The sequence below is a fragment of the Aotus nancymaae genome, unplaced genomic scaffold, assembly GCF_030222135.1.
Source record: "Aotus nancymaae isolate 86718 unplaced genomic scaffold, 86718_ANA_hifiasm-v0.15.2.pri h1tg000020l, whole genome shotgun sequence".
Lineage (NCBI taxonomy): Eukaryota > Metazoa > Chordata > Mammalia > Primates > Aotidae > Aotus > Aotus nancymaae.
In genome coordinates, this window is record NW_026988432.1 from 66,849,079 (window position 1) to 66,863,407 (window position 14,329).

The 14,329-nt window shown below is 37.1% G+C and overlaps 1 non-coding gene across 1 annotated transcript; it reads right to left on the bottom strand.

Annotated features, from left to right (window-relative positions):
- Window positions 1–2,170: 2,170 nt before the first annotated feature.
- On the bottom strand, window positions 2,171–2,269 carry LOC135276163 (small nucleolar RNA U13). The gene has a single exon (XR_010343726.1). It is a non-coding gene; the product is annotated as a small nucleolar RNA U13 (small nucleolar RNA).
- Between the last annotated feature and the right edge of the window lie 12,060 nt (window positions 2,270–14,329).

The following is a 14,329-nucleotide window of genomic DNA, read 5'->3' on the forward strand; positions in this document are numbered from 1 at the left end:
CTTATCCAAAAACACACATATTAGTCATCAATGGATATGGAGCCATCCACTGTCTTGGCTCATATTTAAGTAGTCTTACCAAAAACTGATCCTTAAAAATTACATCATTCTTCAGAAAGGAGGGCTGCAGGAACTTAGAGTCCTGCGTTTAATAACATACTGGTGATCGCTCTTGGCAAATATTGAAAGCTTCACTTGGTCCCTGACACCTAAAGGATGAAGAGCTTGATGATCTGATGTGAGGTAAGGAAAGTGGAGGTGGATAGCCAATATTCACAGTTTTGCAAAAGACTTATTATATTAGGAGCCCTGTGGGAAATCTTGCTGTTCAGAAGATGAGGTCACAATTGTAGAATCTTAGACCCCTGGAGGAGTAAGTGACCTCACAGATCACCACATCCAGCTTGAATCCACCAGACAACATTTTTGCTCCTCAGCAAGGTCTTCTAGAAAGCAGAGCCAGAGGCAGGGATTAAAGCACTAACCCTTAACTTGGGAGGTAAAAATCCAGAGGTGTGTACAAGGAAACGAGACAAGGGAATGAGAGTAGCCACGCAATTGGGTGTGCTGACTGCTGCTTCACCACAGCCATGAAGAAACTCAGCAGTAGCTTGGCAGGTGTGTCCACGGGGCACAGAGCATTTCTCTCAGAGGCTGTTGAAATTAATGACTTCTTCGGGGGCATTTCACAAATGAAAGAAAGAAAGCAAGTTTGTCTGCCAAGCTATCTTCCTTTTCCCAGTTCTTACTAGTTAAGATTCACCACGAGGCAAGATATTTCCCTCACACTCCCCAGTAGCAACACTGGCTCTTCAGTGAAAGTCCAAGGGACATGAGATTACATTGATTTGGATCTGGAAGAGGAGTGGTGGTTTGACACACATGGGCTTAGCCTTTGGGCACGTAAGCCTTGGAGCCCAGGGTGCAACTCAGACACCAATCTGCTCAGGGATCATGGCAGAAATGACTACAGGAAGTGAGAAGTGTTTTGGGACAGAAGGAGGCAGTTAAGGGACTTTGGGAAAGAGCACAAGATTTAGGTCCAAAACATCTACCAAGTGATCATTCAGCAACTAATGTGCATGTCCAATATGGAGGAACTCATTGCTTCTTTAAGAAACCTCTTTTCTTTTTATCAAGCAAAAATCTATTATCCCTTAGATATTTAGTCTCTTACTCTAGTTACGTCCTCCAGGAACCATGTAGAACAATTTTAATCCATTGTCCTCATGATAGTTCTTTTGTCTGTTTGGGACTTGAAGTGTAGAGTTTTGAGTTCTCATGGCATCATCAGCCTTCACAGGATCCCATTCCATGCTTCCATTCCTCCCTCCTCCATATGCCACAATTATAAGATACTTTATGTGTATGTGATTATTTGTATATCTTCTCATAAAAAACTATGTTGTTTTGTGTGCATACACTTAATTTACATGAAGCAACTGTGCTCATCGTATATTTTTACTTCTTCACTCTGTTATGTTTTTAATATTTAGCCATGTTGCTGTACTATTCATCTAGGAATGAACACTTTGCCTCTTATGTGTATGCAAATAACAGGTTGTAATGCATGTTATTTTACTGTGTTAGATTTTTTCTAGAATAAATACCCAGAAGTGGCATATATTCTAAAAATATATTTCTAGTGGAGTTGCTGGGTCATTGGTTATAAATATACTTGGATTGACTAAGTACTTCCAGATTATCTTCAAAGCGACTGCCCTGTTCATATTTCCACCAATAACACATGAGATTCCTATGGTCCTGTATCTTCAGCAATATTTGCATTTTCTCACTTTTTCAGTTGCTATTTCTCATTTAAGTGCAAAGTAATGTCTTGTTATCATTTTTGTGTATGGTTTTCTAATCACTAACAATTTTGAATATCTTTTTGTATGTTTGTCAGCCCTTTGGACTTTTCTTCCATGAATTACTTGTTATGTATTTTTTGGTTGGGTCATCTTTTATTTATTCTTGATAGATTCCTAGTTACCAGAGATATTAGCCTCTCCTTTTAGTGTATTCATTGCAAATATCCTCCCTTATGTTTTTATACCTGCTTGTCTTGTCCATGGTGTCCTACACTGGACGAAATTTTTAATTTTAATATGGTCCTTGTGCCTTATGGTTTTCTGCTTTTAAGATTATGTTATGTTTTACTTTTTTTCACATTCAATGGGTAATGTGCCAATGCTATAATAAGACTTGAAGGAGGCACATCTCACACATTAGTGTGAAAAAACAATATGCCTATGATCCACAAAAGAATCTAAGGTTACGTTTAAGAATCCCTTCCCCCTCTAGAAGTCAATACTACATTCTTCCACACTATTTGATTATTTTACAGTTAATATCTCCATTTCTTGGGTCTTTCGCCCATCTACAATACCTCTTTCCAAATGCTGTTGGGTAAGAATCTGTTTGTATTTTCCTCCACAAAGAAAGCCACCTAGGGATTTGTTAGAGCAGCTTGCGCCTGGTGGCAAGAGCCAATTGTTAAATATTGAGGAATTTTGCAAGCTGTTTGCTAAATTGTTGGCAGTTTGAAATAGGCTGTGTTAGGAGTTTTTATACCACAGGAATTAGCAAATGCTATAAATCAAGTATTTTTTCCCTTAGGGAACTGGTTTACCACTACACCACTGAAGTGTCTATTGAATCATCTTTTCTTCATTGATCTATACTGCTACTTTTATCATATGTTAAGTTCCCATATACAAGGGATCTTGTCTGAGACCTTTTATGCCACTTCATTGGCCTGTTTGTCTTTTCTTGTCTGGTGCCATACTGCTTTTATTACTGTGTGTCTTTGAAGCTTATCTTAATGGCTCATAGAGCAAGATCCTACTCTGTGCTTCTCTTTTTAAAGTTGACTTAACCCTTCTTAGACTATTACATAGTAGAATATTATGTCCTAAACTGTTTTAGAATAAGTTTAACAAGTGCCTTAAAAATATATCTGGCATTTGATTGACGTTTTGAAGTTATGGAACAATGTTGGGAGAATTGATATTTTCCAAAAGTCATTCCATCCAAGAACATGATTAACTCTATTCAGATTCTGTTGTACAAAGTTAAATTAAATTTTAACATTTTTCCAAATTGCTTTTATTCATTATTTGTTAATTCCTGATGCTTTACAGATATTGTTACAATTCTGAATGGCATTTTATTTTTTAAAAATATTTTTCAGTTGATTGTTGTTCAGCTTGAAAGATGCTATTAATTTTTCAAAATTTGACCTTACCAAACTCTTATTATTTATGTTGGGTTTTGTTGAATATTCTATGATCAAAGTGTTTTAAAATATGATAGGTTTATCTCTTCCTTTTCTATCTTCACAGTGCATTTTTCTTTCTTGATAATGATGGCCAACATTTACACCATTACGTTATGCTGTAGCAGCGCTCATAAGCATTCAACAGAGCTTGGCCCAGAAGTGACCTGATATTAGAACTATTGTAACAATATTAAATATACTAATAAGTAAATATTTAAGTACATATGTTAAATATTCTAAAGACTATAGTACAACAAGTAGACAATAATGCATGAACAGATGGTGGATGTTAGCAGAGAGATGTAAACTATAATAAAAGTCAAATGAAAATGTTAGAAATAAAAAACATAGTATCAGAGATGAACAACTCTTTCAATGGGTTTATCAGCAAACTGGACATATCAAAACAAAACATCAGTGAGCCTAAAAATAGGTAAATACAAATTAAACAAAGTGAAACACAAAGAGGAAAAAATAGAGCAAATGATATAAGGCTATGGGACAACATAAAATACAGACCATTAGAGAAGGTGAAGAGGAGAATGGGGAAGAAATACTTAAAGAGACTGGCTGAGAATTATTTTTTAATTAATGAGAGTCAACTAATTACAGACTGAAGAAGCTCAGGAAACCTGAAACAGCATTAAATATATATATATATATATATATATATATATATATATATATATATATATATACCTGTTTGCATCATAATCAAACATCAGGAAACCAAAAATGAAAGAGAAAATCTTGAAAATAGCCAGAAAATTAAAAAATGAACAACTTACACACAGAGAAAAAATATATAAGAATTATAGACAACTTCTTATCAGAATTTACCTAAGCCTAAAGAAAATGGAGAGACATCTTCAAAGTATTGAAATAAACATCAGTCAACCAAGAATTCTTTATCCAATGCAAATGTCTTAGAAGAATGAAGGCAGAATGAAGAGCTTTTAGACAAACAAATCCTGAGAGAATTTACTGCCAAAAATATTGAGGAAAGTTTTTTTAGAAAGAAAGAATAAGATAGCAGATGGAAGCTGGGTGCAGTGGCTCATGCCTGTAATCCCAGCACTTTGGGAGGCTGAGGCGGGTGAATCATTTGAGGTCAGGAGTTCAAGACCAGCCTGGCCAACATGGGGAAACAGTGTCTCTACTAAATATACAAAAATTAGCCACTAGTGCTGGGGCACACCTGTAGTCCCAGCTACTGGGGAGGCTGAGGCAGGGGAATTGCTTGAACCCAGGAGGCGGAGGTTTCAGTGAACTGAGATTATGACACTGCACCCCAGCCTGAGTGACAGAGGAAGGCTCTGTTTCAAAAAAAAAATATATATATATATAGCAGATGGAAATTTAGATGTATACAAAGAAAAAGTTGTGATAGAAAAAATAAATACAGTTAAATAAAGTAGACACTTTTCTTATCTTAAAAAGAGAGCTGAATATGAAATCAAACACACTAGCAGTGTGGTGTGGCATTTATACATGGAAAGAAAAGAAATGGCAGTATTAGCATGAAGTAATACAATATTATTTGCATGTATATATGTGTGTGTGTGTCACACACACATACACATACATCACACACACATACTTGCTGTAACAGACAATTTAAATAAGATTGAGAATTTTGTAACAGAATATCCAAAATATCCAGGATACAAATGAAAATCACTCATCATATAATGAACCAGGAAAATATCAACTTGAATGAAAAAAAAAAACAATTAAAATAAACCAACACTGAGATGGCACAGATGTTGAAATTATCTAACAAGGATTTTAAAGAAGCCATTATAAAAATGCTTTGACAGGAAATTATGAACATGTTTTAAACAAAAAATACAAAATCTCTACAATGAAATAGAAAAAATACAAAGAAATGAAGAAGAAACAAATGGAAATTTTAGAATTGAAACATATAGCAACTGAGTTCAGCAAAAGAATGAAGAAGACAGAAGAAAGAATCAGATGACTCAAAGACAGAAGAAGTCAAATTACCCAATTCTAACAACAGAGAAAAAAACTTTTGTTTGGAAAACAATAAACAGAGCCTTAGAGATTTGCGGTACTATAATAAAAGATCTAATATTGATGTAATGAAAGCCTGGGAAGAAGAGAAGAAAAAGAGTGGAGCTGAAAAGTTGTTCAAATAAGTAATGACTACAAATTTTCCAAATTCAGCAAAAGACATAAACCTAAAGATTCAAGAAGCTGAGCGAATCACAAACAATAAAAACCCAAAGCCATAGTTGCCAAGACACAATATAATAAAACTTCTGAAAACTAAATTCAAACAAAAAATCTTTAAAGCAGCAAGAGAGAAAAAAAAAACATAATTTAAATAACATAGATTTCTCATCAGGAATAATGGAAGCCAGAAGGATGTGGCACAAACTTTTCCAGTGATAAAAGAAAAGAACATAAAATCTTATATTCAGCCAAAATAGGTTTTAGAAATGAACTCACTAAAAAAAAATTAACTCACTCTCTGCTGGAGCGGTGGCTCACGCCTGTAATCCTAGAACTTCGGGAGGCTGAGACAGGCGAGTCACCTGAGGTCTGGAGTTTGAGACCAGCCTGGCCAAACTGATAAAACCTTGTCTCTACTGAAAATACAAAAATTAGCTGGGCGTGGTGGTGGGCACCTGTAATCCCTAATCCCAGTTACTCAGGAGGCTGAGGTGGGAAAATCACTTAAACCCAGGAGGTGGAGTTTGCAGTGAGCTGAGATCGCAGCATTGGGCAACAAGAGTGAAATTCCGTCTCAAAAAAAAAAAAAAAAAAAAACCTCACTCTCAGATATAGAAAAACAAAGAGAATTTGTCACCAGCAGACCTATCCTAAAAGAATGGCTAATGGAAGTTATTGAAACTGAAAAGGAAATCAAAAGCAGAATCTTGGTAACAATAGGAAGGATTAAAAAAACATGGAAAAAAGCAAAAAATACTTGTAAATGAATTTCTTCTTTTTTAAGTTTTCTAAATTATGTTTGACTTTGAAGCTGAAATTACAACACAAAAATTTCTGGTATGGTTCTGAATGTATGTAGAGAAAATATTTAAGTCAATTATACAATAAATGGGGGAGGGCAAAGGGACTTAAAAGGAAGTAAGGTTTTACAGTTCACTCAAATTGGTAAAATGTCAGCACCAATGGTCTTTGATGAGTTACATACAATAGTCTTTAATGAGTTACATATCATACGTAGAGGAACTATTAAAAATACATACACATAGGTATGGTCAAAAATACTATAAATACATAAAAATGGAATTCTAAAAAAATTAAGTAGCCTACAGGTGGGCAAGAAAAAGAAAAGAAATTAAAAACACACAGAAAACACACAAAAAAATTAAAAATCAGACTTGTAGTTTAACTTATCAGTAGTCACAACAAATGTAAATGATGTAAATTTGCCAATTATACAACAGAGATTGTCAAAGTGGATTTAAAATATGTCCCAACTATCTATTGTCTAAAAATAACGCTCTTCAATTATAGCAATGTAAGTAGGTTAAAAATGAAAGTTTGAAAAAGATATACCATGAAAACACTAATTGAAAGAAAACAGCAATTCTTTTTATACATCAGAAAAAGTATGCTTCAAAGTATAGATAATCACCAGGTATAGAAAAGGACATTATATAATGACAAAAGATCAATACACAAAGAAGACATAGCAATCCTAAACAATTATGCATCAAGCAACAGAGCTACAACATACTGAAACGAAAAAAGTTCCTTTGTCCCACCCGCAGAGCCTGTAATGGGGTTGTGGCTCACTTCTTTCACTTCTTTGGTGCCCTGGTGCTCAAACCCCTAAGGGGAACATGCAGATTGGCACGTTATGGAGCTCTGTCCCCACCGCAGTGCCTAAGGGTGAAAGTTTACAGCTCCTGAAGCCCTAGTGGGTTTGTGTTACAGGGTGCTCTTTTAGTTTAGCCATCTGTAGGCAGCTTATGTCAGTCAGCTTAATTAGATACCCTGCCTTATCACAAGGACAGACGGCTTTCTGTATCCTGGGGTTTCTTACCTTGGTGTACCAAAAGAATCAGAGGACACGTGGGCTTGGAGAATGAGTGCATCGTTTTATTGAGTTGAAGTAGCTTTCAGCAGATGGGGGACCCAGAAGGGAGATGGAGTGGGAAGGTGGTTTTCCCCTGGAGTCGGATCAGCTCCCTCTAATCACCCCAACCAAACTCCACATCACTCTGTCAGTCAATGGCCTGCTGGTGTCTGTCTGTGTGCTCTTATTCCAGTGTGCTCCTTTGGATGTCCTCTTGACATCCAGCCACTTGTATGTTCTTCCACTGATGAACAATGTCCAGCTGCTTGTGTTCCTGCCTTCTAGGGTCTCCGGGTCTTTATGAGGGTGTGGCAGGCCAGGGTGGTCTTAGGAAAGGCAACATTTAGGCAGGAAAACAGAAATGCCTGTCCTCACTTAGGTCCATGGGCACAGGCCCAGGGGTGAAGCCCTCACCAGGGAGCATACCTTTCCCTTCCCAGCACTTCTCTGCCCACTTCTGTATCAATATGTGAGGCAAAAACTGATAGAAACAAAAAAAGAAATACGTAAGTCTACTATTGTAGTGGAGGCTTCAACACCTCTCTCTCAACAACTGCTAGACCATCTAGACAGAAAATCAGAAAATATGTAGAACAACTCAGTAGTTTATAGAACACTTCACTCAATAACAATAGAATATACATTCTTTTCAAATGCTCACAAAGCATTTACCGTATGCTGGGGTTGGAATGTGTTCCCCAAAGTCCATGCCTGATAAACTTAATCTCCAATGCAGTAGTGTTAGGGGGTGGGGCCTAATGGGAGGTACTTGGGTTATGAGGGCCCCATTGTCATGATTGGATTAATGCTATTATCATGGAAGTGGGTTTCTTATGAAAGGATTAGTTTGGCCCCTTTTGTCTCTCTCTCTCACCGTTTCTTTGCCCTTCTGCCATGTGATGATTTCTGCCACATTAAGATGCAGCAAGAAGGCTCTTACCATATGCCACCCCCTCAGTCTTGAACTTTCCAGCCTCCAGAACTGTGAGCCAACACATTTCTGTTTATTATATATTACTCAGTCTGCCATATGTTGTTATAGCAACACAAAACGAACCAAGACAGCAAGATAGATATCCTGGGCCATAAAATAAATCTTAACAAATACAATAGAACTGAAGTAATACAGGCTGTGTTTTCTGACCAAAATGGAATCAAAGTAGAAATCAATAACAGAAAAATAGCAGACATATCTTCAAGCACTTAGACACTAAATAACACATTTCTAAATAATCGATGAGTTAAAGAAGAAGTATCAAAGAAAAAAATTCAAATAATATGTTGAGCTGAATGAAATTGAAAATACAACATAAGAAAATTTGTGGGACATAGCTGGAGCAATGCTGAGCAGGAAACTTATAGCACTAAATGTTTATGTTAGAAGAGAATAATTCACCAGTAGTTCTGGGAAAGTCTTCCAAAAATGAGAACTAGTTACTATTTCAAGCTTGTGCATTTCTAATTCTTTCAAGTCCCACACGTTCAAGAGATATTATTATATCAAATGAACCTGCTCAAACCTTTCTTTGAAGTTAGAAAATTTTTGTTTTTATCAAAGCTGAACAAGCAATAGGTTGGTTTTACCAGAATGTTCTGGATCCTAAGCAAACAAAGATGGAAAGAATGACTATGATTTGGTGTGCATTTGGTGGTTTGTTTGGACATTTAATGAGTTATCAGCTCAGAGTATCATATCCACTGCTGAACGTTGCCAATGATAAGAATCTGAAAGTGATTAATTCAAGAACTCACCACAGTAACAGAATAAGCATGAATCAAGAGCAAGACATCTTTATTGTAACATCTCTATCCTGTCTGAGGGATGACAGTTTCAAGTGTATTCCCAAGCTCCTAGACCAGAGATTCTGAGTATGTTTAGATATTTTTTTTTTACTTCCCGTCTAAACACAGTATTAGTCCAGCTAACAGGGCAATAAAAAATATCTGACTTTTGGGTATATTTTGCAATTGGTTTAGAACTTAGTGTTTATCCACAGCCTATTATTATCCAGGAATGCTGCCTAAACTATAGCAGTCTTTCAATAAATGGCATGTGTCATTATTGCTGTGGTTAGTGTCATTATTAAAGATGACTGGCATGTGAAATAAACCCCTGGCCACAAAGCAAGGCCAACTGGATGAGGAAAGAGAAGGGGGTAAGGAGAAGCTTGCCCAGGATCACACACAAGTTAGGGTCTCAGGATGATGACAAAAATAGGACTAGAATGGTTGCTTCGAGGATGAAATGAAAACAAGCTCAGGAATATACGTTTCATGAACTTCTAGCTTCATACAAATGTAATAAATAAAAGTAAGAAATTGTCTCAAAGAAAAGCCTGATAAATGAAAAACAGATACACAATTGCAGAAATAAATACAAATTTATCTAGTAGTCAAATTAACTATAAAATAATTCAGCTCATATTAAAAAATAAAAGTTAAAATTTAAATAAAATTCAGCTACATTCTGATCATATGAATGAACATAAATCGATTTTGAAAATATAATATTGAGTTTTAAGAAATGAAGTGGTTTTTCCAGGATGACACCATTTCTATATAATCTAAAAACACAGAAAGTAGTCCTACATATTGTTTATGGATACGTATGCAATTACAATGTCAAAAAATAAATTAGAGGAACACTCACCAAATTCATGACACTGGCTCTCTAAGGAGGTGAGCAAGTTTACACTTGGGTATCAAAGATGGATACAGCTTTACCTTCTACGTATTCCATTTTAATAAAACTCAGAACAAAAAAATGACTACATGTTAAATTTTTCTGTATTTTATTGTAAGTATTTGAGTGTTTGGGTTTTTTGCTTTAAAAAAATAAAAGAAAGGAGAAAGATCTTTGTAATGAAAGCAGACAGCACCGATGCACTCACTGACAGGGGAAAGCAGGTGCAAGGCTCCATGGGAACGATGATCTTAGTAGATTCTCATCTAAAAATGGGCATAACTTTTCACTTCTATTGCTCTGGAAGTTAGCAAAAGAGCGTATTGTGTACAAAAGTGTACTGTGCTTGAATGGGAATTGAACATATGCAAGAAAAATGTAGGGTCAGTGTTCCTGTCTGGCTTAAACTTTAAGGGTGGTGTGATTCCTACAACAGGCACTAGTGGCTGCTATGGAATCCTGGTAAACTCAATTAGATTGTTTTGGCATCTGAAAAAAAGAGCATTATCAATAATTTTGGGGTTACATGAGGATGGAGTGATATGTTTGCAGTCTGCATTCTATAAGCTAACACATGTGTAGATTACTATGATTGCTAAGCATTAAGGAATACACTGCGATGGCACAGCCCAGCCCTTGCTTTCATTAATTTCCTTTTCATCTGATAACTTGAGGTTACAACCTTGAAGAAAATTATAAGGCACAGGAAGAGTGGTATTTGTTTGGCTGGTACAGAGTACCTTAAATTAACAAGGCGAAAAAGTTTTTCATTCAATTGTTTAAATTCAATGATTGGGCAAGCCACTAGATTTCCGTGTTCCTAAAAGAATGCAGTTGGAAAGTCATATGTAAATGAGAACTCACTGAAAACTGCTTCTTGCATCTAAGCCAAAATTTCCTGGTTGAATGGCTTTTAAGAATAACATTAAAGCCTATTCATTATTTTAATATTGAAGGCCATCTTCTCACAGACTCATCCACCCAGGGAGTCCTCACCATCAGCTGTGAAAGGCAGAAAGACTTGGAGCCCTGAGAATTGCTGAGAATCGATGTAACGATTTCTGGCAAAGCACAAGTGTGGAGCCCATCTGTCTCCTTAGGGCGAGAGAGGGTAATAAAGAATGCTAAGTGAAGGGGAAACCCTGGGACGGAGAACCACCGAGCAGCAGCTCTCTGCTCTGTGCTTATTGAGACACACACACACACACAAACACACACCTGTTCATACACATCGGGATGTTCAAATGTAAATCAGAATTATCTAAATGGTCTTGTGTGTCTGTTCTGGCACATTTCTTCTTATGATTTCTTTTTGTAATCTTTGACAATAAAATCAACATCTATGATCTTAGCAGATCCTTAGTAGATCTTAGTAGACTCAGTAAATGAAACCTGTTCATTTTCACCAGTAGATTTATATTTCTACATGAAATCCTCTAAAGTAGAGACCACAGGATTCCCCCACTTCTGTCACGGGCACAACAGATGAATACGTGGGTTCAGAAATATTAAAGAACCTCCTGCCCTCCCCCACTTCCTGTTCGTAGTATGAAATAAGAATACATTTATCAACTTGGGCTATTCACACTTATAAGAAGCATGTAACATAGAAATAATTTTAAAATGATTTAATTCAAAAGCAAGTTATATGTAGGTTTGAAATACAATTATACCCTGTATAATGACATTTTTGGTCAATAACTGACCACATATATGACAGTGGTCCCATAAGATTATAATGCCCTATTTTTACTGTACCTGTTCTACATTTAGATACACAAATACTTACCATTGTGCTAGAATTGCTTGTAGCATTCAGCACAGTCACATGCTGCACAGGTTTGTAGCCTAGGAACAATAACAATAGGCCATATGATATAGCCTGGATGTGCCAGCTCTACTATCTAGGTTTGGATAAGTACACTCTGTGATGTTTGCACAATGACAAAAATCACCTAACAATGCATTCCTCAAAATGTATCCCCATTGTTAAGTGAGGCATGACTGTGGATTAAAAGACACCCATTTCTTTTCTTGGCAACATGCTCTAAATATCTATGAAAATAGAAAATATTGATGAATTTTGAACCTTACTACCTCAAGGAAGAATGACTAGGAAATGAAAATCTTGAGATTTGAAAACCTCGGATTTTTCTAGACTTCAGTTTGCCTAATTTCTCTCGTTTTCTTCTCTTTCCTTTTTCTACTAATCTGTAGAATCCATTTTGGGAAGAAGTGGGCCCTAGAGTCAGTCCCTCTGCCCTCTAACCGGACCCAGGTTGGGATGACGGCAGATCCTACCTCCCTTCTCTCCAATCTCCATTCTAGAAAGCAGCATCTTTCAGCTTATGTTGAGAGTGAAGTAGGATCTGTGACCTAGGACCGAAGCTGGCTCCTGGCGGGACAACTCAAACACCAGACTTTGGACCACAATACTATCAGCTGTTAGTGTCTCTCTCTCCAGAATCCCCAGCAATTTATGTTTTTTAGTGACTGACTCTTTAACATGTGCTGCTTATGAATATAAATTTAAATGTATGTCCAGGGCACACAGCAGTGCACAGCATTAGTAGTTAGTGGCAATTAAGGTATTGTTTTTCTACCCAGTACCCGGCGTTGTCATCCACAACCTGCAGAGCAAAGCCTAATTCTATACCACAGCACTCAAGACCCTCTACTATCTGACTCCATCCTAACTGTCTAGACCCATGTTCCAGTCACGGGACCTGGGGTCCTGTCATGCAGACATGTTCCATTTCCAAGCAAGGCATGGACCAGCAGAGCACTGCGTCTGTGCTGAATGGTTCCTTGGGCCAAGAAGGTCGTTCTTCTCCTCTGTGGCTGAAGCTTATGCTCCCTCAGGGTCCACAGGTGTGTACTACATGCTGGTGCTGGCATGGTGATGCGCGTCCTTGTAACATCAAGCTCGGACAGGGCTGGGGTGTGACCTCAGAACAGCCCGCTTCTCCTTAGCAGCACATTATCTGTCATCTATTAATGAGTTCAAAAGTGAAGATGACAGAAACAAGGAAATAAAAATGTATCTTAAACACAATAGAAAATGTGCAGTCTCACTCATAGTAAGATAAATGCTCAGTAAAAATTCCACTAAGATACAAATTCTAATCCAGCAGTTTGGCAGAAAGAAAAGAAGTTGGATGAAATAGCTGTGGTCAGGCTGTCAGGAAAGGGGCATTTTCATATAGATCTGGAAGCTTGTAAACATGTAAAACCACTGAGGATGACTATCTGGAGATATCTAGTAAATCATAAACACACATATCCTTTGACCCAGAAATCCACTTGTAAGAATATATCCTACATATAGCAGTATACATGAGAAATAATATACATTCAAAATAATCTAATACCTCTAATACCAAATTATCTACTACTTCAGTTGACCTTCTCGGCCGAAGGGGCAGCTCAGCACAGACGCATCCACATGCCCTGCTCACTAAAGGGCAAACACATTAATGCAAATGTGTCTCATTGTGACTGCAAAGGAAGATAAACAACCCATATCCATTTGTAGTGACTGATTGAATATATCATAGTGCAGTCACACAATGCAACTACGAAAAGAACAAGGCTTCTATGTGTACCAATGGGGAAATCTCTAAGATTTATCGTTAGGCTAGCTATAGACAGATAGGCAATATTCAGGTGAGGGAAACAGATATCTGTATTTGCTTGTACAAGCACAAAGAAAATCTCTGAGAGAATATACAAGAAACCAACAATTATGGTGACTTGTAAATTGTGCCCGAATTTGGAGATGGAGGAAACGGAGTAGATGGAGAACGTGGTAGGAGGAAGATTTTTATCATAATTTTTTACGTTTTCTGATTGTAAACTTTGTTAATGTGTCACCTGGTCAAAATGTTGAGAATATTAAAGTGGATTTATCATTTCCTGGGCTAACTCCAAGCACTGGGACTAGCTGCTTAAGGTGCCGCCCTGAGAATTCTGAGCCTCCCTCTGGGCTCATCGGAAAGTTGTCATGATAAATCATCTGCACGTGGGTGAGCCAGAGGAGGGGAGTAGAGACGAGAAGGAGATGGGGAGGGGAAGGGAGATCTCCGCTTTGGCTTTGTAGCACAGGCTGCTTTTAGGGTGAAGCAGCTCTTGGAATAAGTAAAGTAAGTTTGTTACCATCTGTTTTTCCTTTTATTTGAACAAAAGTGACTTATTTATTGGGACACAATAGTATTACTTAATTGTGGTGTTCTGTGATTTGAGAAACAAGTACACCTCAATCCATTCCATCCTAAATGTAATGAAAACACTC